General features: G+C 51.7%; 1 long non-coding RNA gene across 1 annotated transcript; it reads left to right on the plus strand.

Moving 5' to 3' along the window:
* Nucleotides 1–17642: 17642 nt before the first annotated feature.
* Nucleotides 17643–18213, plus strand: LOC140618960 (uncharacterized). Its single transcript, XR_012018932.1, has 2 exons — nucleotides 17643–17766; nucleotides 17916–18213. It is a non-coding gene; the product is annotated as an uncharacterized lncRNA (long non-coding RNA).
* Nucleotides 18214–23122: the final 4909 nt, after the last annotated feature.

Here is a 23122-nt window from a genome sequence, read left to right on the forward strand (position 1 = left end):
ACTCTTATCCCTAAGTAGTCACACTGGCTTTTCATTTGGTTTCTTGACCACAACAAACTCATCTCCACCTCAGAGCCTTTGCACTTGCTGTTCCCACTGCCTGGAACACTCTCCCCTGAAATTTAGACATGGCTGGATCCTACTTCATCTTCAAGACTCAGCTCAAATGTCATCTCCTCCACGAAGTCCTCCCTGACCTTCTCCTAAGGTCCTTGCTTACCCCATCTCCCTATCTTACTCTTTCTAGTCCTTATCATTTCTGTACTAACTCCTTTGTGAATTAATGTCTGCCTCCTCTTACAAACCTACAAACTGCGAACACAGAGCTTGCCCTTTGCTGTGTGTTACATACCAGCAGGCATACAGTTGGTGCTCAGTGACTCTTTAGGGACTGACCACGTGACCTCAGGCTAGCCACTTACCCTCTCGGAGGCCACCTTCTTTTTCTCATCTGTAACTTGGCACCTTCATTCATGCCTGGCACTTGGGATCCAGTGAAATGAAGATGGCTCTGTAACCTCTCAAATTATGCTGCAATCATACTAAAAAATGAGGGCTGCTTATTTGGTTGGGGACAGGTCTTTCCACCCTTGCCACAAACCCTCATCTTTCCCCATCCCTAATCCAACCCTATAGGAGGAATTCTGCTTGCTACACAGGCTTCAATCCAAGAGGGCTTCCTGGAGGAGGGGGCATTCTCTACTCAGCTTTATCAGTCCCTGGGGCTCCAGGGTAGGTTCCTTCCTTTCAAAGCCTCCTCCTCCTCCCCTGCTCCCTTTCTAGAGTCCTGAGGCTTTTCCTCTGCAAGCCCTCACCACTGTCATGGCCCACCCCCCCCCCGCCCCCACCCCCGCCCCTGAACATTTTCTTCAAGAATGCAAGCCCCGGTCAAGGGCACGGCCTCCTCCCCCTGCATCCCCCCCCCCTTGCCTGGGGAATTAGACTCTGGGCCACACCATCTGTCTGAAAACAATTAGCAATAAACGCCAGCACACTGGGGCTCTGGGTCACCCGGGGATGGAGCGGTGGGGGTTATAAATCCAGAAGGTTCCCAGCTGAATCAGCCTTCCTGTCCATGGGCCAAGAAAAATCCTCCCTGCGGCCCTGGGGAGAGAGCTTCCCGGCTGCCTCTTGCGGGATGCAGGATGCTGGATGGCGAGGAGCCTCTGAAGGAGCCTCACAGAGCCCCGGCCTCGGCCCGGGAGGCGGCGGGGACCATCTGGCAGGGCACGGGACTCGTCCGGGCCAGACGGAGGAGCAGCCTTATTTGCTGTGTATTGTGTGTTCCGTTTCTGAAAACACTCCACGCATATGCTTCAAGTGCAAGGCTAGCAGCCAGCGGGCCAGGGTGGGTGGGCGGGGTGCTTCCGAGGGAATGGGGGGCGGGCGGGGCCTGTCCCGGGCTCGGGAGGCCCCTACGCACCGGCTCCCTCTCCTGCCGCAGCCTGTGTCTACGGTTCCCAGCTAAGGCTGTCCAGCCCTGCTCAGATGTCACTTCCCCTTACAAGAGACGGGGAGCCCACTTTGCCAAACTCAGCTGAGTTTATCTACATGAGGTTTGGCTCAGTGAGCTGTTTTTTAATTTTGGTAATTTGAATAAGTTGCTACTGTATAAAAGCCAGGAGATTCTACATAAAAATCTGGATGTTCAGCTTCTTTTGAAAAATCAAAAAACCTGGCCAGCCTGTGCTGTCAGCATGGCCACAATCAGCCCGCGGTAGGTGGGAAGAGAGTGGGTGGCTGCCCCTTTAGTCTGGTCTGACTTTTCTGTTCCAATCACTTGCTCATTCATTCACTCATTCAAAAGCATTGGGACCTGTCACTGTGCCTGAGTCTTTATGGCATTTAGATTCTCACAGGGGAGACAGACGCTAAACCCTAGACCAGCGCATATATAATATAATGTCACATGGTGATAAGTGTTACTAAGGAAATATATAGCAGGGAAAGGGAACGGGTGTGGGAGGGACTGCTGCTGTTTCACACAAGAGGCCAGGGAAGGCAGACCCATCAGGCCTGAATAAGATAGAGGAGCCCCAAGACAAAGGAAGGTATTCTTGCTTAAAGAACAGCAGGTGCAAAGGCCCTGAGGCTGGAAGCTGGTGTGAAGCAGCAAAAAAAAAATGCCAGTGTGGCTGGAAGGGAGTGAGTGAGGGGTGGCCAGCCCTCCTTTGGGATAGGTGACCTGGACAGGCCAGGGTTTGTGGTACCCCAGGGGGAGCCCTATTGCTGCTTTGGACTCTAGGTAATCCAGATAGTGAATCCTGGGAGGTTTCCCAAATGGAGCCCAACCTTGCAGACTCCAGGTGGTTTGATCTGGATTCTCAGCTTCTTGCAAACCAGCTTTGAGTGTCCTGGTTTGGGGCTTGTGAGGGGGTTTCCCCAGAGGCAGTGCTCCTTTAGTGGTTAAGACTCCAGGTGCTTGCGTTCAGATAGCCTCTACCCCCACCCCACCCCTACCCCTCACCTCGGGCAGGGACTTCACTTCTTGGGCCTAAGTCTCCCCATCCGCAAAAACTAGAACCCACATTAGGGGGTTGTTGCTCTACTAAATTAATACCTGTGTGCAAGTCGATGTATATTTTTATATCAATGCAAAATGTTTAGACAGGTGCCAGGCACACAGAGAGTGCCGTGTAACTTAGCTCTTTTAGTTTAAGGAGCCAAGGAAGATTATGGTTTAAGGGAACCGTTCTCCAGCATTGTGGTCTCTGGAGCCTGTGAAGCTGGAAACTTATCGAGATCCCCAAAGAGATCTCTGTTTACATGGGTCCTATTATTTGGTGTTTATTCAATTAGAGACTGAAATCAGTAAAATTTTAAAATGTGCATTTATTCATTTGTTTAAAAAGAAATGCAATATGCTCATTACACGTTAATGTCAATAATGTAAGAAGTCAGTGAGCAGAGTGGCACTGTTTCACTCCGTGCAAATCTCCTTAATGTTTGTACACGGAAGGGAGGGATCTGTCATCTTTGCTGAAGAACGGGAGGAAAGCCAGATTACTGACTTGGGCCTGCCAAAGGAAGACCCATGGAGCCCCCCATAAAGGGCCTCGGACTCTAGGGTCCTTGGCCCACATTGTTAGAACCACTGGTTTCGGGCAGCCTGGGTGGCTCAGCAGTTTAGCGCCGCCTTCGGCCCAGAACATGATCCTGGAGTCCCAGGATCGAGTCCCACGTCAGGCTCCCTGCGTGGAGCCTGCTTCTCCCTCTGCCTGTGTCTCTGCCTCCCTCTCTCTGTGTCTCTCATGAATAAATACATAAAATCTTAAGAAAAAAAAAAAAAAAGAACCACTGGTTTCGGGATGGGGGCCCTTCAGGCCAGTGAGTGAGCGCGCAGCTTGGTGTTTCCCTGCTGCAAGATGGGGCAGGGCTCTGGGAGGTGCTGGGCCCCCCAGATGGGAGGGAGGTGAGGCCCAGCCCACGTCTGGTGCCCCTGGCAGTGGGTGAGGCGGCCAGTACGGGGGGAGTTGTAACCCAGAATGCTGTGAGCCCTACTGGGGGGTATGCAGGCCTTTGGGGAGCCTAACACTGTGCCTTGTCAGGGGAAGGAGCTGGAGTCACCTGCTGCTGCCAGAGAGCCTCCGTACTAATCAGAATGTTCATCCTGGCCCCTCTGAGCCCTGAGGTGCCCCCCCTAGTCTGGCTCACTCAGCACTGGCTCTGAGGGGACGAGGATCACTGAGAGTTCGCTTCAGTGGCTGCGGCTTCATCATCTCCATCATATACAGGAGGAAACTGAGCCTCCCGCCGCCCCGCACGGGGTCAGGGTTGTGGGTGGTGGCAGAGCCTGGGAGGGCCTCCTGAGCCTGGGGGTGCCAGGGCTGAGATGGTCGCCTCCCCAGCGTGAGGCTGTAGGGCTCTAGTGGGCGCTGCGCTGGGGGCTGGGAGATCCAGGGGCTCAGGAAAGGGAGCTGCCACGGAGAAGCGGGGAAGCACCTGCCGCTCCCCCACAGCTCTCAGAGCCTCGCTTTCTTGTTTGTAAACTGGGGGCGATGACCCTGAGGATGGATGGCGTGCACACACACACACACACACACACATACACGCCGGGCCCTGGCCCCCTGCGGCCTCCCCACCCGCAGGAATTTCCCCAGGGCTCACTTTGGGTGCCTTCACGTAATGACCGTTTAGGCAAGTGCCGCCTCGTGGGGCACTCGCATCTTTGCTGTGTCCCTGGTGGTCTTGACTTCCTTGACCCCTCTTGGCAGCTCTGTGTGGGGTGTGGCATCCTGATTCCCATTCTACAGAAGACAAAACTGAGGCGGGGTGTCAAGTGCCAGCCCAAAGACACACACGCTCTGCCATCGCAAAACAAGGGAACGAGGCAGATGGATGAGAGTTCTCCCAGGAATAGGAAAGAGAGTCAAAATCCCAGTGTGACGTCCCCGACTGCCCTGGCTTGCTCTACATGGAGGGGTTCCTGGGACATGAGACTCTCAATGTATTCCTGGGACAGTCCCGAGTAAGTCAGGGTCATTCTATCCCTATTTCCCATCCCACACCTGGGAGGGTGGAAGAAAAGAGGGTTTTGAACAAAGCCCCAAAGTGCCCCACCCACGGGCCCCGGCTCCAGCCTCCCCTCCTTGAGCCCCAGTGAAATGGATCTTCTGGCCCAAGTGGGGGCTGCAGGGTGGGCCAGGCAGCTGCAGAGGCATGTGGGGGCAGGCACGTCCCCTCAGGCTTGCCAGAATGACCTCATTCACTTATCCCGGGATTTTATTAAGATGATCATACCAGCTGACGGGGGAGGCAGGCCAGGCCTAGAGGAAGGGTGCGTTGCAGGCGCTGGCCACACACCAGAGGGGTTGACAGATGGCCCCGGGTGACCTAGGATGCTCCGCTTCCACGCTGGAATCAATCCTTGCACAAGCAGACGGCACGGAACCCTGCCTTGTTGAGCCTGAGATCCTCTGGGCACTGACAGCAAAGAAGTGACCATTGACACCAATTTCCACCTGGAATTCCCTGAAATGCCCACCTCCTTCCCCACACTTACCACAACCTGATGCTGAGGAGACCAAAGGAATTTATCTGGAGACAGATCTGCTACTTCCTGGCTATGTGTCCTTGAGCAACTGCCTAAAATCTCTGAACCGGTTTCCTTGTCTGTACATAAGGCTGTGTTTATTTATTTATTTTTAAAGATTTTATTTATTTATTTATTTATTTATTTATTTATTTATTTATTTATTTTTAAAGATTTTATTTATTCATGATAGTCACACAGAGAGAGACAGAGAGGCAGAGACACAGGCAGAGGGAGAAGCAGGCTCCATGCACCGGGAGCCCGATGTGGGATTCGATCCCGGGTCCCCAGGATCACGCCCCGGGCCAAAGGCAGGCGCCAAACCGCTGCGCCACCCAGGGATCCCAGATTTTATTTATTTATTCATGAGAGACACACACAGAGAGAGGCAGAGACATAGGCAGAGAGAGAAGCAGGCTCCCTGCGGGGAGCCCGATGTGGGACTCGATTCCAGGACCCCAGGATCACGCCCTGAGCTGAAGGCAGACGCTGAGCCACCCAGGCGGCCATAAGGCTGTGTTTAGTTGATTTTCTTGTTACTTGGTTCATTCTCTCTCCTTTGACTATCTCACTTGCTGTGTAAGGAATGGATTGTTTGGTTGTTTTACATCAGAATGAAGGCTCAGAGAGCCAGAGTGACTTGTTCAGAGTCCCAGAGCTCTAGGGTGAAGTGGGATTTGAACGTGACTTTGCCAGGCTAATGCCCATCCCCTCCAGCACACCTGGGCTACCCAAGAAGGTGAATAAAATGAGAGCACCCCATCAGAGAGGTGATTACTCCTTGCTTCTCAAACTGTGGTGTCTGGCAGCAGCAGGCCCACCTGGGTGTTTGCCAGACATGCAGAACCTCAGGCCCCACCAGAAACCAGCTGAATCTTGTCTTTCAACAGTCTCCCCAAATGACTAATGTGCACAGTAAAGTTTAAGAAACACTGGGCTAGCTTGAGGTTTCCTGGAGTATGTGCAGGGAAATGAGAGTAAATGTGATTAAAAGAAAAGTTACTGAGGGGAGGAGGGTTTGTGCCCAAATCAATCTGGGAAGGGCAAGGTTAAACAAAGAGAGAGTGCAGGACTTATCAGGGCATTCATTCATTCATTTATGAGAGACACAGAGAGAGAGGCAGAGACACAGGCAGAGGGAGAAGCAGGCTCCATGCAGGGAGCCCGATGTGGGACTCAATCCCGGAACCCCGGGATCATTCCCTGGGCCGAAGGCAGGCACTAAACCGCTGAGCCACCCAGGGATCCCCTTATCAGGGGTTTTATTTTTTTAATTTATTTTATTTTATTTTTTAAAATATTTTATTTATTTATTCGTGAGAGATACACAGAGAGAGGCAGAGACACAGGTGGAGGGAGAAGCAGGCTCCATGGAGGGAGCCCGATGTGGGACTTGATCCCGGGTCTCCAGGATCATGCCCTGGGCTGAAAGAGGCGCTAAACCACTGAGCCACCAGAGCTGCCCCTTATCAAGGCTTTTAATGTGGGAGTATACATTGTGTTTCTGGAGGAGACATATTGCAATTATATCACAGCACTAATGCTTTTTAAGAAACTCCTCAAGTTCTGCTGAATATACTGGGGGTGGGGGAACCTGGGTCCTGGAGATCCTAATGATAAAATCACAGCTCCCATGTATTCAGCACTTGTTATGCATCAGTCCCTGGGCTCCTCTACACGGTAGTGTGTGACTTTCATCCTCAAAGTTACCTCAACATTCAAGGGGGCTCCTGGAACTCCAGCCATTGTGTCTGCATCCCAGCAGCAGGAAGGAGAAGAGACCACTGTCCCCTGAGTCATCCTCCTTTGAGGAGCCTTTCTGGAAGTTCCACTACACACTTCTGCCTTCATTCACCGGCTAGACTTAGCCACAAGGAAGGCTGGGAAAGGTCACTCAGCTAAAAATCAACATCAAAATGCCTTTTTAGTTTTTTCTGCTCAGATAAACCTGAGAAATGTTGAGAAACACAAAAGGAAATGGGCTTCCTTACTCCAGGACTCTTCCAAGCAAATCAAGGAGCTACTGATAACAGAAGCCCCAGTTTGAAATGCCTTCCTCCAGAAAGTTGTATTATCTCACAGCACAGGAAGAGAGAGAGACGGTGTCGGGGCTGGTTGATTCGGCAGCTCACCATTGCTACTGAAGACCTGGGCCCTTTGTGGGTTTGCACCCTACTACCTTGGGGCTCACCGCCAAGTGGTGCAAGATTGCTGCTGTTGAGCCAGGCATCCAGCACAAGGCCCGAGGGCAGGAGAGTGAATATCCTTTCCTCGGGGCTAGTGTAAACACAAGGAGGGCTTCCCCGCAGCCATAGGACACACTTCTCTGATCCACCAATAGAACTTATTGCGCGACCTCTCCCAGGCCAATTGTGAACAGGGGAGGCCTGGGGGGGAGGGGCGGGGACACGGTTCATCTACTCGCTGTCCGGCCGTGGGACCCTGAGTTAGCCCCTGGACAAGATGAAGCTTCTATTGGAAGGGGAAGGGTTAATGAGGCAACACTGTGCTGGCCATGGAGACCATGGTCGTGCAGACACATTCCCTGGGATCCCCACACGTGGCGCGGGCGGAAGGCGCCCCAGCCCCTGTCCAGAGGGCTGGCTCCTGGTGGGGAAGGGGGCTGGATGGGGGGGGCCAGGGCATTTGTGCCAAGAGAGGGAGAAGAGATGGCATGAGGTCTGATTTCCCCGACCTGCGTGTCGGAAACACGGTAGTGAGTACTTTCCGCACACCAAAGCAGCGCCTGTTAGGATGGAGGTGAAGATGTCGCTCGGGTCCCCCTCCCAGGAAGGGCCTGTCGCCCCGGCCGGGGGGCTCTGCTGGCACCTGGCCTCAGCTCAGCCTCTCAGGACCCCGGGTCATGAGCCTCCCGGAGCTCTCCTCGCCCCCTCACCCAGTGGTTCTCAACAGGGGATTTTGCCCCCTGGGGGACATTTGGCAAGGTCTGGAGACATTTCTGGTGTCACAACGCTGGCATCTGGGGGGGCTGAGGTCAGGGATGCTGGCGAAAACATCCTGCGGTGTACAGAAGCCCCCGTAACAAAAAGGACGACAGGGCTGCAGGTGTCGGAGGAGGAGCCGGGGGCTGAGGAAGACAGGGTAAGACCCCGCCGCTGGTGCCCCGCGGGACCCTCTGGGAGGCCGGTCCAGGGTGGCGGTGGCTGAGCTGCCCTCTGCCTTCCCCGTGCTCCTTCCTGCCCTTCCTGTTCATCGCAAGGTTAATCCCAAAGGCACACCCTGATAGGCGGTGCATCTCTGTGTCCTCGGAGTCTGCAGCCCCGGAGTGCAAGCGGAGACACTGGTTCTTCAAGAACGTTCCAGCAAGGCGAAAGTCTGCTATGCATTCTGTAGGCAGTGAGAACTGCAAACGTCTCACTCCCAGGATACTACAAGTCATCACCGGTGGATGTTCATCCTGAGGTGGGCTTTTTCCTTCTCCCCAGGCATCTGGTGGGTACCTGTTCTTTGTGCGGGACAACTTGCAAGCCCCGTTTCTGGTAACCACACCTGGCCTTCTCTTGGGGACCCTTCTATGCTCAGGCCACTAGATTTGCCAGGACCCGACTCCTTGCGACCCCCTCCCCCCCACACTCCCCTAGAGATGGGCTTGTAGCCCCTGCCTAATTAGTAGTCCCATCTCCTGACCTCTGTGATTGGTCCAGCAGTGGGCATCTATTCCAAGCAAGACAGATGAGTGTCAGCCTGAGGAATCTGTTGGAAGAACTGAGAAAGAAGAATGCATTCTACTCTTGCAGCTCCGCTGGTAGAACAGAAACCTGGAGCTACCTGGAGCCCTCAGGTGGAGAGAGATTGCTTGAGAATAAAGCCAGAAACAAGCTGAGCAGAGAGATAGGGAGGCTGAGATGGAATCCTGCAAAGGTAGTGGGCCCTGGATCAAGCCACACCTGAAGACACACTCCTGGATTTTTTTTCTTAATAGCCAGAACAATAATTTCCCTTTTTTTTTGGTAATCAAGTCCCTGTTGTGAGTTGAATTGTGTTCCTTCCCCCTAAATGGTATGTCAAAGCCCTAACCTCCAGGATCTCAGAATTTGACTGTATTGAAAAATAGGGTCTTTACATAAGTTATCAAGTTAGGATGAGGCTATTAGGGTGAACTCTAATCCTGTATGGCTGCAGTCACTATAGCAAAGTGAAATTTGGGCACCGAGACAGACATGCACTGAATGTGCACGCCATGTGACTGGAATGATATGTTTACAAGCCAAGGAATGCCTACAATTGCCAGCAAACACCAAGAGGCTAGGAGAGGCAAGGAAGGTTCTTCCCTAGAATCATCAGAGCATGTCCTTGCTGAACCTTGATTTTAGATTTCTGGCCTCCAGATCTGTGAGGAAATAAATTCCTGTTGGTTTTAAGTCCCCTGGTTTCTTGTGCATTGTTATGGCAGTCTAGGAAACTAATATAGTCACATTAGTTGGTCTCTGTCACTTGGAAGCAAGAATTCTGAATAGCACAGTGTTATAGCAACATACAAGCAATTATTTGCAAAAATAGTAAGTTTCTTATTTGAAATACCAGAATCTAGCTTTTTAGGTAGGACCCAGACTACTTATACAGACTTCACATCCTTCCATCTTCTTTTCCCATCGTATACCCTACTGTGTCTCACAAGCTGCATCCCACTCCCATCTCCATAGAATGTGTGATCATTTGGACTCTGTGGTTGGGCCAAATACACCTTCGATTATCCCTGTAAAAGGTTTTATTTATTTATTTTTTCCATGATGATGTCCCAGAGTGTCACAAATACCACTCATACATGAGGTTAAGTAGAACACCCAACTATTTTTTGCTTTAGTGGTTAATATTCTAATGTGTGTTCAAACACTGTAACTGGCTCATCCAACCTGAGATTTCACAAATCTCATTGTTCAATGAGTCCCGGCACTCAAACAGGAAAATTGGAAGAGTTTATGGAAGGGACAGTGTAGGAAGGTGGAAGCAGGGTGTATGTTTGGGAAATCAAGAAGGAATGATGCAGTGCTCAAGGCTAGCATGAGCAGGGAGCTGTTGCCAGAAGACGTGTAGAGGAAGTAGCTCCTGGAACCCAGAGGGAGCTGTAGCTTTAGGAGAGGAGTGACCTTCAGCAGAAGAACACAGCCCCTGGTATAAACGTGGCGAGAGGGAAAGGGAGGTGGGGGAAATACCCCAACTTCTCTCCTGCTGCCTGCCAGCTTCCATCGGTGCCTCCCATTGGCTGAACCCTGCAGAGTGCAAGGGAGCCTGGGTAATGTAGTCCTCAGGGTCAGCCCCCCCTCCCCCCACCGTGCGTAGAGCAGGGAAGGTCAGGAGAGTCGATGCAAGAGCCAGAATACTTAAAATGAGGCTATGTAAATGTAAATTAAAAAAAAAAAAACAACGTAAATACCCCCCATCTCCCTCCCCCCCGCCCCCCCTGCCCTCTGCTCTGCCCTCACTGGTCAACCTCCACCAGAGCAGAGGGGAGGAGGCCAGTCGATGCAGGCCACCTGGGTCAGCCCGAGGAGCAGAGCAAGGAGCACAAGAGAGTGAGGTCATCACAAGGAACCACCCTCCTTTGATGGCTGAGGAGCGGGATGAGGTCAATCCCTTGCAGCAGGACCCGAGCCCACAAGCAGCAGAGTCGGGATCTGAACCCGGGACCGGAGGCTCCGGGCGCCGGCTGGGCCCGCCGTGCTGGAGGCAGGGCATGCCGGTGTCGGGAGCGGCCACGTGAGCGCACGGCGTGTGCCAGCGTGTGTGAGTGCTCTGGCTGCTGCTTCGCACGCCCACTCGCCCACTCGGAGCCGCTGCGCCTGGTCCCCGGGCACGTGTTTCTGTGGGCGTTCTCTTTTTTCCGATCTCTGTTACCACCAGCAAGTCTCAGAAGCAGCCAGAGAGAGGGAGACAGAGACGAAATGACACTTCTACTAAACAGGAACCATCTCCCACCATCTCCGCACGCTCCGGTGCCTCTGTGTCTAATTAGGGGTGGTGGCGTTCGGGGTGTGAACGTGAGCACCGCTCGCTCTGCAGGCGGCGGGGGCGAGGCGGGCGCCCCGAGGCCCGGGAAGCAGGGGCTCCTCCGCGGGCCCTGGGCGGCTGTGCCCGCGCCCCGGTGGCAGCGGCCCGCGTGCGCACCGAGGCGTCCCCAGCCCCGCGGGGAGCGCCGAGCCCTCTCTCATCGGTGTTATCACATGGATCCTTGAACCCAGTGGGAGGGGGAAAGGGATTTAGTGCAGGTGAGGACCGGCTCCCTAGGATTTCATTTCACCTTTGCAGCAACCAGGGAGCTCCGGCTACACCCAGCGGAGTGACAGAGTCACCGCCAGTGGAGCTGGGCTCCAGGGCAGCCCCAGAACTCTGCGTAAAGGGTCCCCGTGGCAGGACCAGGTCCTGGTGGAAATCTTGGGTTCTGGAGCCCCGGTGACTGGGTTAGAGCCCCACCTCTGCCGTTTCTGTGCCTTATGACAGGTGCCTTACGCGCTCCGTGCCTCCGTTTCATCATTTGTAAAGTGGGAGTGACAACAGTACCCCTCCAGGGGTCAGGGAGAGAATGCAGTGCGAAGAGCTTGGCACTGCGCCTGGTACATGATGGGCTCACAAGCAGCAACTTGTCATTTGCAAACATTGTCACTGCAGGGGCGCCTGGGGGGCTCAGGTCATGTTCCCGGGGTCCCAAGATGGAGCCCCACATGGGGCGGGCTTCCTGCTCAGCGGGGAGCCTGTTTGTCCCTTGGCCCCTCCCCCAGCCCCTGCTCATGCTGGTGCACACTCTCTTAAAAAAATAAATTAAAAATCTTTAAAAAAACCAACTAAACCATTGTCACTCCACCTTGGGATGGGACATTTGCTTCTCTGTTCTACCTCCAGAACCTCCCTGGCACCCTCCTTGGGCACATCAGAGCTGGAATATTTGTGGAATGAATAATTGATTGACTTGGGCTAGCTGCTGAGTGGAAAGCATTCAGATCCAAAGGCTTGTAAGATACGATTTAACTCTGATGGGGCTGGAGCTTCGCTGGGAGGCAAGGGGGCGCTGGAACCCTCCCATGAGGGCTGATAGGAAGGAGCTGGGGCTTCCCACCAATAGCCAGGACCCAAGCTTTGCTGTTCTAGGCTGTATCATGTACACCCAGATTCCTGTGTTGAATCCTTGAGCCCCGGTACCTTGGAGTGGGACTGAATTTGGAAATGAGACCTTCAAAGAGATGATGAAGTTAACACGAGGCTGTTGAGGTGGCCCTCATCCAACCTAAGTGCTGTTCCTGTAAGAAGAGGAAGAGATACGAGGGACGAGGGACGCATGCACAGAGGAAAGGCCATCTGAGGACACAGTAAGAACACAGGCATTTGCAAGCCAACGAGGGAGGCCAGGAGAATCAGACCTGCTGGCGCCTTGACCTTGGACTTCTAGCCTCTAACACTGTGAAACCATAAAGTTCTGTTATTTAAGCCCCCCAGGCTGTGGTGGTTTGTTCCTAACACACCTGGCAACAGCCATCAAGAGCGCTGTCTTAGAAGCAGCTCCTCCAGCACCGGTCAAACCTTTGGGTGGGGCAGCCCCAGCCCACACCCTCCCTGCAATCTCACAAGAGACCCCAAAGCAGAACCAGAGAAGCTGCTCTCGAATTCCTGACACACAAAAAAACTACATGAGATAAATACTTAGGTTGGTTTAAATTGGTAAGTTCAAGGGCATTTTGTTCTGCAGCAGTGGCTAGCAAATACACCTGCCACAGAAGGGGCTGTGTCTAGCTCCCAGGCTCAGCTCAACCCACACGGCCCGGGGCCTGGAACGGATAGAGAGACACATCTTGCTTTTTGATTCAATGACTGCTTTATGCTTGGCATATAATTAATGCTCAACAAACACTTGTTGATGAATGAATAACGAACCCTCAGTGTTGCAGACACCTCCCAGGCAGATGGATCCTTAATCAGGACTACATTTTTCCCCAGGACTATTTTTAAAGTCCAGCAAGGAAAGACACCCTGAACATTTCCCTTAGCGACTTTTCTAAACGTCTAGCTACCCTTGATGTCATGAATTTTCCGCTCATACACACACACCTGGTTTTCATCAATTGCAGCTAAAACTCCTCTTTTTCTTTCTTTTGGCTTTTTGCTTAATCCGTTATTTGCTGAGCAAACATTTACTGAGTACCATTGCTTAGCCACGTCCTCTGAGGTGGCCTCAATGACAGGTGTCTCTTTGCCTGTGAGGGGTGAGAATGTGCACTGGGACTCAGAGGGCCTGAGTTCCACTTTCTTCCTGGTACTGGGGATTTAGTTTTCCCATTTATAAAAACGAGAGCTTTGTGCTTGACTGGGGGCAGCAAGGAGCTTTCATCATGTGCCAGTTCCTCGCAGTTGAAAGTGCCTGCCTCAAGGTCCAGGTTGAAGATCCTGAGGCCATGTTCAAACTCAGTGGGGAAGAGAGTTGGGATAGATTAGTGATGTCTGCCTGGGTGTGGCACAGGAAAGTGCTGGGTATTTGCCAACCCCAAGCTTGGCTGGCTCAGAATTTCCTGCAAATTTTGACTGTCTCTGACCTCGGGACACTTGATAGGCCTGTGTGGAATATCTACACACAGACAAGAAGCTGGTGGCTGTTGTAGCCAAGATCCATGGAGATTTCCGCACAGGGAAATGGTAGCTGGGGCCAGAGAGCCTTCCCAGTAGGTCAGTGCATTCAGAGCCTGGCTGGCGTGCTGATGGGGGCTTTTCCAGGCACTGAGAGCAGAAGGCATGGGCATGAACCAGGGGTGTTGACTCTGCTAGTCCTGGACATCCCAAGGTGTGAGAAGAGAGACGCCCCTTCCCCTGAGGTCTTAGAGCCTGTTTGGGCCTGAGGGTGGGGCTCTTCTTGGAGGAATTCATTGCATATCTGCATCTACCCAGACAGATTCTGAGCTTTGGGGAGTTGAATTATGTTCAGACTGAGGCCCTGTGGAGATGCAATATTGATAAAAGTAGAATAACGATATCCACATTGACCAGCAATAATTGACAGCTTACTATATGCTGGGTGTGGTGAAAGTAGTTCCTATGGCTTTTTCCATGTGACCTCCAGGACGCTCCAAGACGCTAGTGCAAGAGGCTCAACGCCTGCAGTCTACAGCAGCCAGAGTGGCCTTTGCAAACATCAACCAGACCATACCACCGCCCTGCTCTACATTCCAATGGCTCCCAGTGCTCCCAGAAGATCTGCGCTTGTCACATGACCTCCAAAGCCTGTGCCCACCTCTCCATCTCATGACCTACCCCCTTCCCTTCCATTCACTCTGCTCCATTCTCAAGGGCCTTCCTTCTGCTCTACAGAAGGATTAGTTCCTGCCTCGGGGCCTTTGCATTTGCTGTTCCCCTCTGCCCAGAATACCTTTCCCCTAGATGTCTGCATATCACTGTTCACTTCTCACATCCACTGCCTTGCCTGGCCTCCTTTTCTAAATAGCCTGGACTCTCCCCATGGTTCGCTGCACCTCTTTCTGCTGTGTCTTCTTCCTCACCATCGTGTCTCCCTGACATTATTACGGAGTGTTTCTTGTTCATCTGCTGTGGCCTGTCTCTCCCTGTCCTAGAAGTAACCTCCATGGAGACCCCTCCCCAGTGAGGGGTCCTCGCTGCCTAAGGACCACCTCCAGGCCTTTCACCATAGCAGAGAGAACAACGATGTCCCCGCGGGGCGGTCCACCTGGCCACCTGAAGGTGGACGACAAAACACCATGATCCTAGCCTGAGAAGTGGCCTCTGGGAGGACGATCTCCCCCAGGACGGTCAGGACAGGAGGCCCAGAGATTGATTCCCCTTTGGGAAACCACCACCATTGTTCACCCCTTGCCACAGAAGAGGAGGTGAGAGAAGGCCGTAATGTTAGCACGCAGCACCAGTGCCAAGCCCCGCCACGAGCACTTTAGCCGAATTGACTCATGTACTTGTCACAACAGCCTGTGAGAACGAGAAGTCGTCACTTCCTGGAGGCCGGTCTTCCCTCATCACTGAAATCAAAACATTTCCAACCACCAGGGGCTGGTCAGAGTTTAAGTGGCGATGGTTTTTCTGAGTGGGGCATCATGTTACAGCACGGCCAACATCAGTGGTGGCTTCGTTTTGATGAAATACCGTATCATTGCCCCTACTTTCCAGCTGAGAAAACGGGGCCCAAGACCAAGGCGCGTGGAGTGGGGGAACCCAGGGGCCAGCCCAGGGCTCAGGGAGGCTGGCTCTTGCTGCATTTGAACGTGTCCATCTTGAGCCAGAGCTGCTGGACGCCAGCGCCCCTGGGGACACCTGGAAAGTGCCACGTATGCCTCAGTGGCCCAGCATGCACAGGGGAGCACACAGCCCTGGGCAGCCTGACTGTCATTCTATTTATTGCCCGGGTGAAAAACATCTTGGCATTTTCCAGAGATCGTTTTGGCAGCCAACTGATCTTTATCTTCAGAGGCAGAGATGAAAGACGCCTGGCGAGGACAGGTGGACGCCCAACACGTCTCCCTTTTGTAGAGGCCCTGGGGCGGGGGAAACAGGGAGGCCGGGCCTGCTCGGCATGACCACTGTCCTGAGGCTGGGATACCCACCACCCCCGCCACCCCCAGTCAGGCAGGTGACCGAGAACAGGGCGTGCCATGGCCTGACCACAGGGGTCTGGGAGGATGGGGGCTCCCAGGCTCTGAAGTCCACGATCACACCTACCCTGCACCCCTGTGACTCCAGGTGAATAAGAACAAAATGGGGAGAAAGACTAACTTCTAAAGACTAACTGCAGCAGTTAGAAGCTGAAGTAGGCCAAGAGAGCTGAGTTCCAGTTAACAGCTGTGTGACGTTGGGCAAGTCATGTTACCTCCTGGGCTTCATTTTCCTCATCTGAATAGCGAGGACAATAACAGTGACCACTTGAATGAATTGTTAGGGAAATTAAATGAGTTAATATATATGAGTTGCTTAAAAAACAGTGCTTGGGGGGATCCCCGGGTGGCTCAGTGGTTTAGCGGCTGCCTTTGGCCCAGGGCGCGATCCTGGAGACCCGGGATCGAGTCCCACGTCAGGCTCCCGGCATGGAGCCTGCTTCTCCCTCCTCCTGTGTCTCTACCTCTCTCTCTCTCTCTCTCTCTCTGTCTATGATAAATAAATAAATAAATCTTAAAAAAAAAAAACAGTGCTTGGCATATAGTTAGTATGTTGTAAAAGTTACCCACAATCATAGGTCCACATCAATGAGGAGAAAAAAGGACAGAAATACACTAAAATCGCAGTGGTGTTAACTGCAGTACCACAGGGCAACAGAAGGCCTTTATTTTCTTGCTTAGAGCTCAAATTTTTTTCTAAACATTTTATAATAAACATCCTTTCTATTGTCCTAAAAAATAACCTGCTTTGGGGGCACCTGGGTGGCTCAGTTGGTTAAGTTCAGTTCAGGGTCCTGGGATGAGCAGGGAGCTTGCTTCTCCCTCTCCTCTGCCCCCACCCCCCACCTGCTCCTATTCTCTCTCAAATACATAAAATCTAAAATAAATAAATAAATAAATATATACATACATACATAACCCCCTTTGAAACCTGTAAGATGGAATTTCCTTTAATGAGGTGTCCTTTGTTGCCCTGTTGCCTCTGGAGGTGATGGTCTACCTTGGAGTTCATGGTTCTGGACTCCAGCAGGCAGGAAAGAAGGGGTCGGAGGCCTGGATGACACTGGGGTAGGAGACTGGACATAAAGGGTTACTTGGTGTGGGGTCCCAGGACTTCCAAACTTGGTGCCAGGGACATCGTATTTGGAAGTTCCTACTAAAACTGAACTTCACCTCTGCCCTAACCCAGTAATTCCACTGTTCCCAGTAATTCCACCTTTTCCCGGGGAAATACCTCTGGGGATGTTAATGGGAGCTCTCTTCACCATCACCCAAGCAACCCGGGTGTCCTGCAACAGGAGAATGGAAACATCGGTGGTGGTGGCTCACAATGCGATGTTACGTAGCCAGGAGAAAGAGCTGTCTGCAGCCGTACCCAGCGCTGTAGAGGACGCTCATAAATGCAGCGGTGGGGAGGGAAAGCTAGACACACGAGCGCACGTAGCTCTGATTCCATTTATACAAAACACAGAAGCCGAGATTTGGTTGTAGCGATGGAGGTCAGGATGGTGGTTACGTACGGGGAGGAACGTGGGGTAGTGGCTGAGGGAGGTGAAGGGGCTTCTAGTTCATCTGTCTGGGTGTTGGCCACAGTAAGGGCTTACTCACTTCTGGAAGTATATTGCTCTGAGCACTTACAGGTTATTTATTTGTTAAAAAAAAATTAGTATTTTTAAAAATATTTATTTACTTTAGAGAGAGAGAGAGAGAAAGATTGAGAGAGAGGCCAGGGAGGGTGAGAGATAGAGGGAGAGGGAGAGAGAGAATCTCAAGCAGACTCCGTGCTGAGCATGGAGGAGCACATGGGGCTTGATCTCAGGACCCTAAGATCATGACCTGAGCTGAAACCAACAGTCAGATGCTTGACCGACTGAACTACTCAGGTGCCCCAACACTTACAATTTATGCCCTCTTTTGTATGACTCATATTTCGGGAAAGATATGGGGAACAAAAGAGAGATACAAGATCAAGACGATTTCCTCTTTCTGTTGGACATTGCTGTGTTTGCCTAAAAGGCTGGAACTGCAGCAGCCATTTTGTGACTATGGGGCTGAGTACAAAGCAAGGTCAGCAGAGCAGTAAGATGGAAGGATCCTGGATTCTTGGTGACTGGAGAGGTGGGTCTGAGTTCCTTTCCCTTGAACCTGGGTGGGTCTTTGTGACTGCTTTGACCTGTGGGTACAGAGGAAGTGAAGCTGCATGACTTTGCAGCTTGGTCATAAAGGTGATATGATCTCTACTTCGCTTTCTTTTGGGGCATGCTCAGGACACCAAGCCAAGAACTGCACTGTAAGAAGTCTGGCTTTCCTAAGGCCATCCTGCTGGAAATAACACATGAAGCTGAAGGCAGATACCCAAGGTGTGCCCACTGTTAGAGTCTTCCCAGCCCAGTGCCAGATGTATAAAAGAAGATGGCATCCAGATGACCTAGCATGAGCCACTGACGCCATCAGCTGAATTGTCTGGGACACCTGGAGCTTAGAATGCCCTGCAGAGCAACTCCCAAATTCATGACTCACAGAAATTGGGACATAATAAATGATTATTATTGCTTTAAGCCTCTACATCTAGGGTGACTTGTGTGGTCATAGACACCTGACATGCTACCTTCATTCTGAGACATCATCAAATGATGCAAGTCTTTTTATAGTTTAAGCCAGGGTTGGCAAAATGTTCTAGTAAAGGACCAGATGGTCAATACTTGAGGCTTTGTAGACCTGACAATCTCGGTCACAACTAGTTAGCTCTGCTGTTGGAACATGAAAGCTACCAGAGGCAATACGCAAACAAATGGGCATAACTTGGTTCCAATAAAGCTTTATTAACAAAACATAGAGGCAGCCCATGAGCAATAGATTGATGACCCCTGGCTTAAGCCATTTTTGAGTTAGATTACCTGTTACTTGCAACCCAAAGCATGCCACTGGTTATAACTACCTAGAGAGCCTGAGGCTAAGGGCAGCCAGGAGAAGGGGTGGGCAGATATGCATGGGCTCTGGGTATGTGTGCATTGATTCTAGGTGTGGGTACACAGGTTCTGGGCAGGTGTGCATGGGCTCTGGGAGTGTGTGCATAGGCTCTAGGTGTGTGTAAACAGGTTTTGGGTGTGTGTGTATGGTCTCTAGGTGTGTGTCTACAGGCTCTGGGTGTGGTGCTAGGTGTGTGTGCATGGGTTCTGGGTGTGTATGAATGGGCTCTGGGAAGTTGTGCATGGGCTCCAGGTGTGTGTAAACAGGTTTTGGGTGTGTGTGTATGGTCTCTAGGTGTGTGTCTACAGGCTCTGGATGTGGTGTTAGGTGTGTGTGCATGGGCTCTGGGTGTGTATGCATGGGCTCTGGGAAGTTGTGCATGGGCTCCAGGTGTGTGTGCCCAGGGTCTGGGTGTGTGTGCATGGGCTCTAAGTGTATACACACAAGCTCTAGGTGAATGTGCATGGGCTCCTGAGTGGGTGTGCATGGGCTCTGAGTATGCGTCCATGGGCTCTGGGCAGTTGTGCATGGGCTGTAGGTATGTGTGCCCAGGCTCTGGGTGTGTGTGCATGGGCTCTAGATGTGTGTACACAGGCTCTGGGCAGGTGTGCATGGGCTCTGGGTGTCCATGCACAGGCTCTGGGTGTATGCATGGGCCCTGGGTGGGGCCCCACCCCTTCACCATCTTATCTGCTCAGACAAGAAGGGCTGGGCTTGAAGAACATTTCTTATCAAGAGATTACCAGCTCCCTCCTTTCCTCCTTGCTGACTCTAGAATCTCTGGAATCCTTCCTACCAGACGCTGAGCCAGGCAGGCAGGCAGACAGGAGCATGAGAGCCTTTTCTGAATGGGGACCTTACAGCTAAAGCCAGGGGTGGGACAGGCCCATGAAAGAGAAGAAAGGACAGAGATGTGCCATGGGGTGCCCTCCCTCCCGCACCCCTTTCCTCTGGTTCCCATGGGCCTGGAGTGACGATCATGTAGGGACAGTTTCCTATGTGCCGAGTGCTGTATTCGGTGTTTACAAACCTATAACGTGGGGAAGAACTCTCAGGGGTGAACATTCTTCTTAGCCCCATTTCATGAATGAGGAACTGGGCAGATAGAGAGGGGAAGTCACTGTCCCCAGGACACACAGCAAGACGGAGGAGTCACCCAAGCGGGCAGCTCCACGCCCAGACAGGATGACTGTTCAACCTGAGCCAGAAACCCGCTAAAGAGAGATGTGCTCAGCCACGTCCCAAGGCCATAAATCTCTCCCACCAGGGCCCTGCCCCCGGTCCTCCCAGGTGCTGCCCAAGCCCCCTGCCAGCCCTGCGCTGTGTTGCTGCCGCTGGCTGCTTCTGTGCTCATCCTGTTTGTTCCTATTATGTCAAGAAACCATTATAATTTTATGTTTTTTAGATGAACATTTTTGCTCAAGGGCATAGTAATTAGCACATGACTGGGAATTTAACTATTCTGGGCCATAGTGAGGAAAAGTTTTCCCCAGTAAATCTTTGGGAAGGCCTGGAGGCTACCACATGGCCCATGCAGACCCCCAACCCCCAGGATGAGAGGCTTCTGTAAGGTGCACACAGGCTGGGTAAGGACGAGGCTGCCTTGTGCACCAGCCTCGCCAGCCACCACTCTAGGGATGTGCAGGTCATGCATCCTGTCCCTCTGGGTCTTTGCCAGAGAGCTACTCTCCCCTCTTCCTTTTTCCCTAGACTGTGCCTGGCACAAAGTTGCTCAATAAATGCATATAATGGAATGAACGGGCAGAGGTTGCAAACCAGTGGCCAATAGGTCAGATCTAGCCCTTGATGCACTGAATCAAGCCAGAACAATATATTTTTCTACAACTTTAATAAGTCACTGCCATCTGATGAGGAGGGCATTTGACAAGCATCTAAACTTTCAGATTCTCTAGAGAAGTCAGGATTTCTGGCCACATTGGGTCCATATTCCCATGTAGCAGCAAGTGGTGGAGGTGGAATGGGGTTATCCTCTCTAGAGGGGCCTGGGCTCTGGTTTGCCATAGTCCCCGCCACTCCCTATTGCCTCACAGCTAACCACTGCTCTCATGTTACCCATCTGGCCAGCTGAGCATTCGGGTTTGGGACTCTTGATTTAGAAAGGCTCCCCCCTCGTGACTTAACACATGTGAGTCTCCCGTTCACTTGACAGTTTGGGATTCAGGGGGGTATTTAGGTGAAGGGCCCTCCTTTCTCCCAGTCCTTCATGTCTCAGGCTCCTGCCACCTCATGGTTCCACCATGTTCATGAGTTCTACTGTGCCTGCAGCTCCCAGTAGTGGGACAAGAAAGAAATCAGAGAGCATACAGGGGAGGTTTGGAGGGTCAGCCTACAAGTGGCCCACACCCCTTGACTCACCTTCCATTGGCCAGAGCTCAGACACAGAGCTCAGACACAGGGCTACACAGGGCTACACAGACACAGCTCAGACACAGTGAAGGAGGCTGGGGAACGCCATCCTGCTGCTCCTCCTTAGGGGAGAAGAGTAGATGCTGATGAACAGATGATAGTGTCTGTTCCAACTACTGACTTCTTCCCCCAGCCCTGGAAGCCATCACCTCTTCCTGGGCTCACAGGCTGGCTCATTGTTATACATATTTTCCCCAGATCTTTTGTTTGGGGCATCAACTTTGTGTCTGGAGCTCTTCATTGCTCTGACTTTGCAGCTCAAAAGCCCAGATTCTTGCAACTCAAAAACTCTGGCTTCTGAAACAGAATAGCCTTTTGAATGCTTTTCTACTCTGTTTCCCCTTCCATGGGCAATGAAGTCCTGGCGGTCTAGTCTGGCAGAGGGCAAAAGGCAAAGAAGGAATCACTGGTATAAAAAGCATTGGTTAGAAATAGAATCCTGCCCAAGGTCATATATGAAGGACAACATGCCCCGGCAGGACCCAGAGATTCCACTCGTAGACATCTGCCTGAGAGAAATGAGAACATATGTCCCATAGAGTCTCTTACACACAAACATGCACAGCAGCTTTATTTGCAGTCACTAAGCACTGGGAACAGCTCAGTGTCCATCAGCTGGTGGACAGATAAATGATGGTGCATGCATACGATGGAACCCTGTTCAGCAGTGAAAAGGAGAGATCTGTCGGTCCATGCAGCGACATAGGTTAGTCCCCTGTACTGACGGGGGGGCCACAAAGAATTATTTTTGGCTTTGTGCAACGTAGCATCTCTACTCTTGTAGTGTGGAAGAAGCTAAGACATAGACTCGTACATAAATGAGTGAGTGTGGCTGCATTCTAACCGAACTTTATTTATGGGCATTGAGATTTCAATTTCATATGCCTTTCATGAAATGTGGTTCTTCTTTTGATTTTCCTCAACCATTAAAAAGTGAAAAAACCCAGGGGCGCCTGGGTGGCTCAGCAGTTGAGCGTCTGCCTTCAGCTCAAGGTGTGATCCCGGGGTCCTGGGATCAAATCCTCCATCGAGCTCCCTGCATGGAGCCTGCTTCTCCCTCTGCCTGTGTCTCTGCCTCTGTGTGTGTGTGTGTGTGTGTGTGTGTGTCTCTCATGAATAAATAAATAAATGAAATCTTAAAAAAATGTGAAAACCCAGATATTCTCATTCATCAGTGGTAAGAATGCAAAATAGTATAGTTACTTTAAAGACGGTACTTTTGGTGGTTTCTTACAAAACTAAACATACTCTTACCATACAATCCAGCAGGCGTGCTCCTATGTATTTACCCAAATGAATTGAAGACTTAACGTCCATCTAAAAAACTGCACAGGGATGTTCATAGAGGCTTTATTCCTAATCTCCCCAGCTGGAAGCAACCAAGACACCCTTCAGTAGGTCAAGGGATAAACTGTGGTCCATCTGGACAAGGAGATGTTATTCATCACTAAAAAGAAATGAGCTATCAAGCCACGAAAAGACACGGAGGAACCTTAAATACATATGGCGAAGTGAAAGGAGCCAGTCTGGAAAGGCTATAGACTGTAGGATTCCAACTCTAGGACATTCTGGAAAAGGCATAACTATAAAGACAGTGGAGATGCCAGTGGTCGCTGTAGATCAGAGGGGAGGGAGGGAGGAACAGGCAGAGCCCAGAGGACTTTTAAAGCAGTGCAAGTATTCCTTCCGGCTGATACTATCATGGTAGGCACCTGTCGAGCATTTGTCCCACCCCATAGCGCTGAACTACACCAAGAGTGATCCCTAATGTAAACTGCGGACTGTAGTAATAACGATTCACCAATATTGGCTCATCTATCAGAACAAACGTATCATACTAATGCAAGATGTTAATAACAGGGGAGACTGTGTATCGGGGGTTGGGGTTTGGAGTAGGGTACTTCCATGGAACCCTCTGCGCTCTCTGCTCAATTTTCTGTAAATCTGAGCTTATACTAGAAAAATAAAGTTTAGGGATCCCTGGGTGGTGCAGCAGTTTAGCGCCTGCCTTTGGCTCAGGGCGCGATCCTGGAGACCCGGGATCAAATCCCACGTCGGGCTCCCGGTGCATGGAGCC

The sequence above is a fragment of the Canis lupus genome, chromosome 27 (assembly GCF_048164855.1).
Source record: "Canis lupus baileyi chromosome 27, mCanLup2.hap1, whole genome shotgun sequence".
In the NCBI taxonomy this organism is placed as follows: domain Eukaryota; kingdom Metazoa; phylum Chordata; class Mammalia; order Carnivora; family Canidae; genus Canis; species Canis lupus.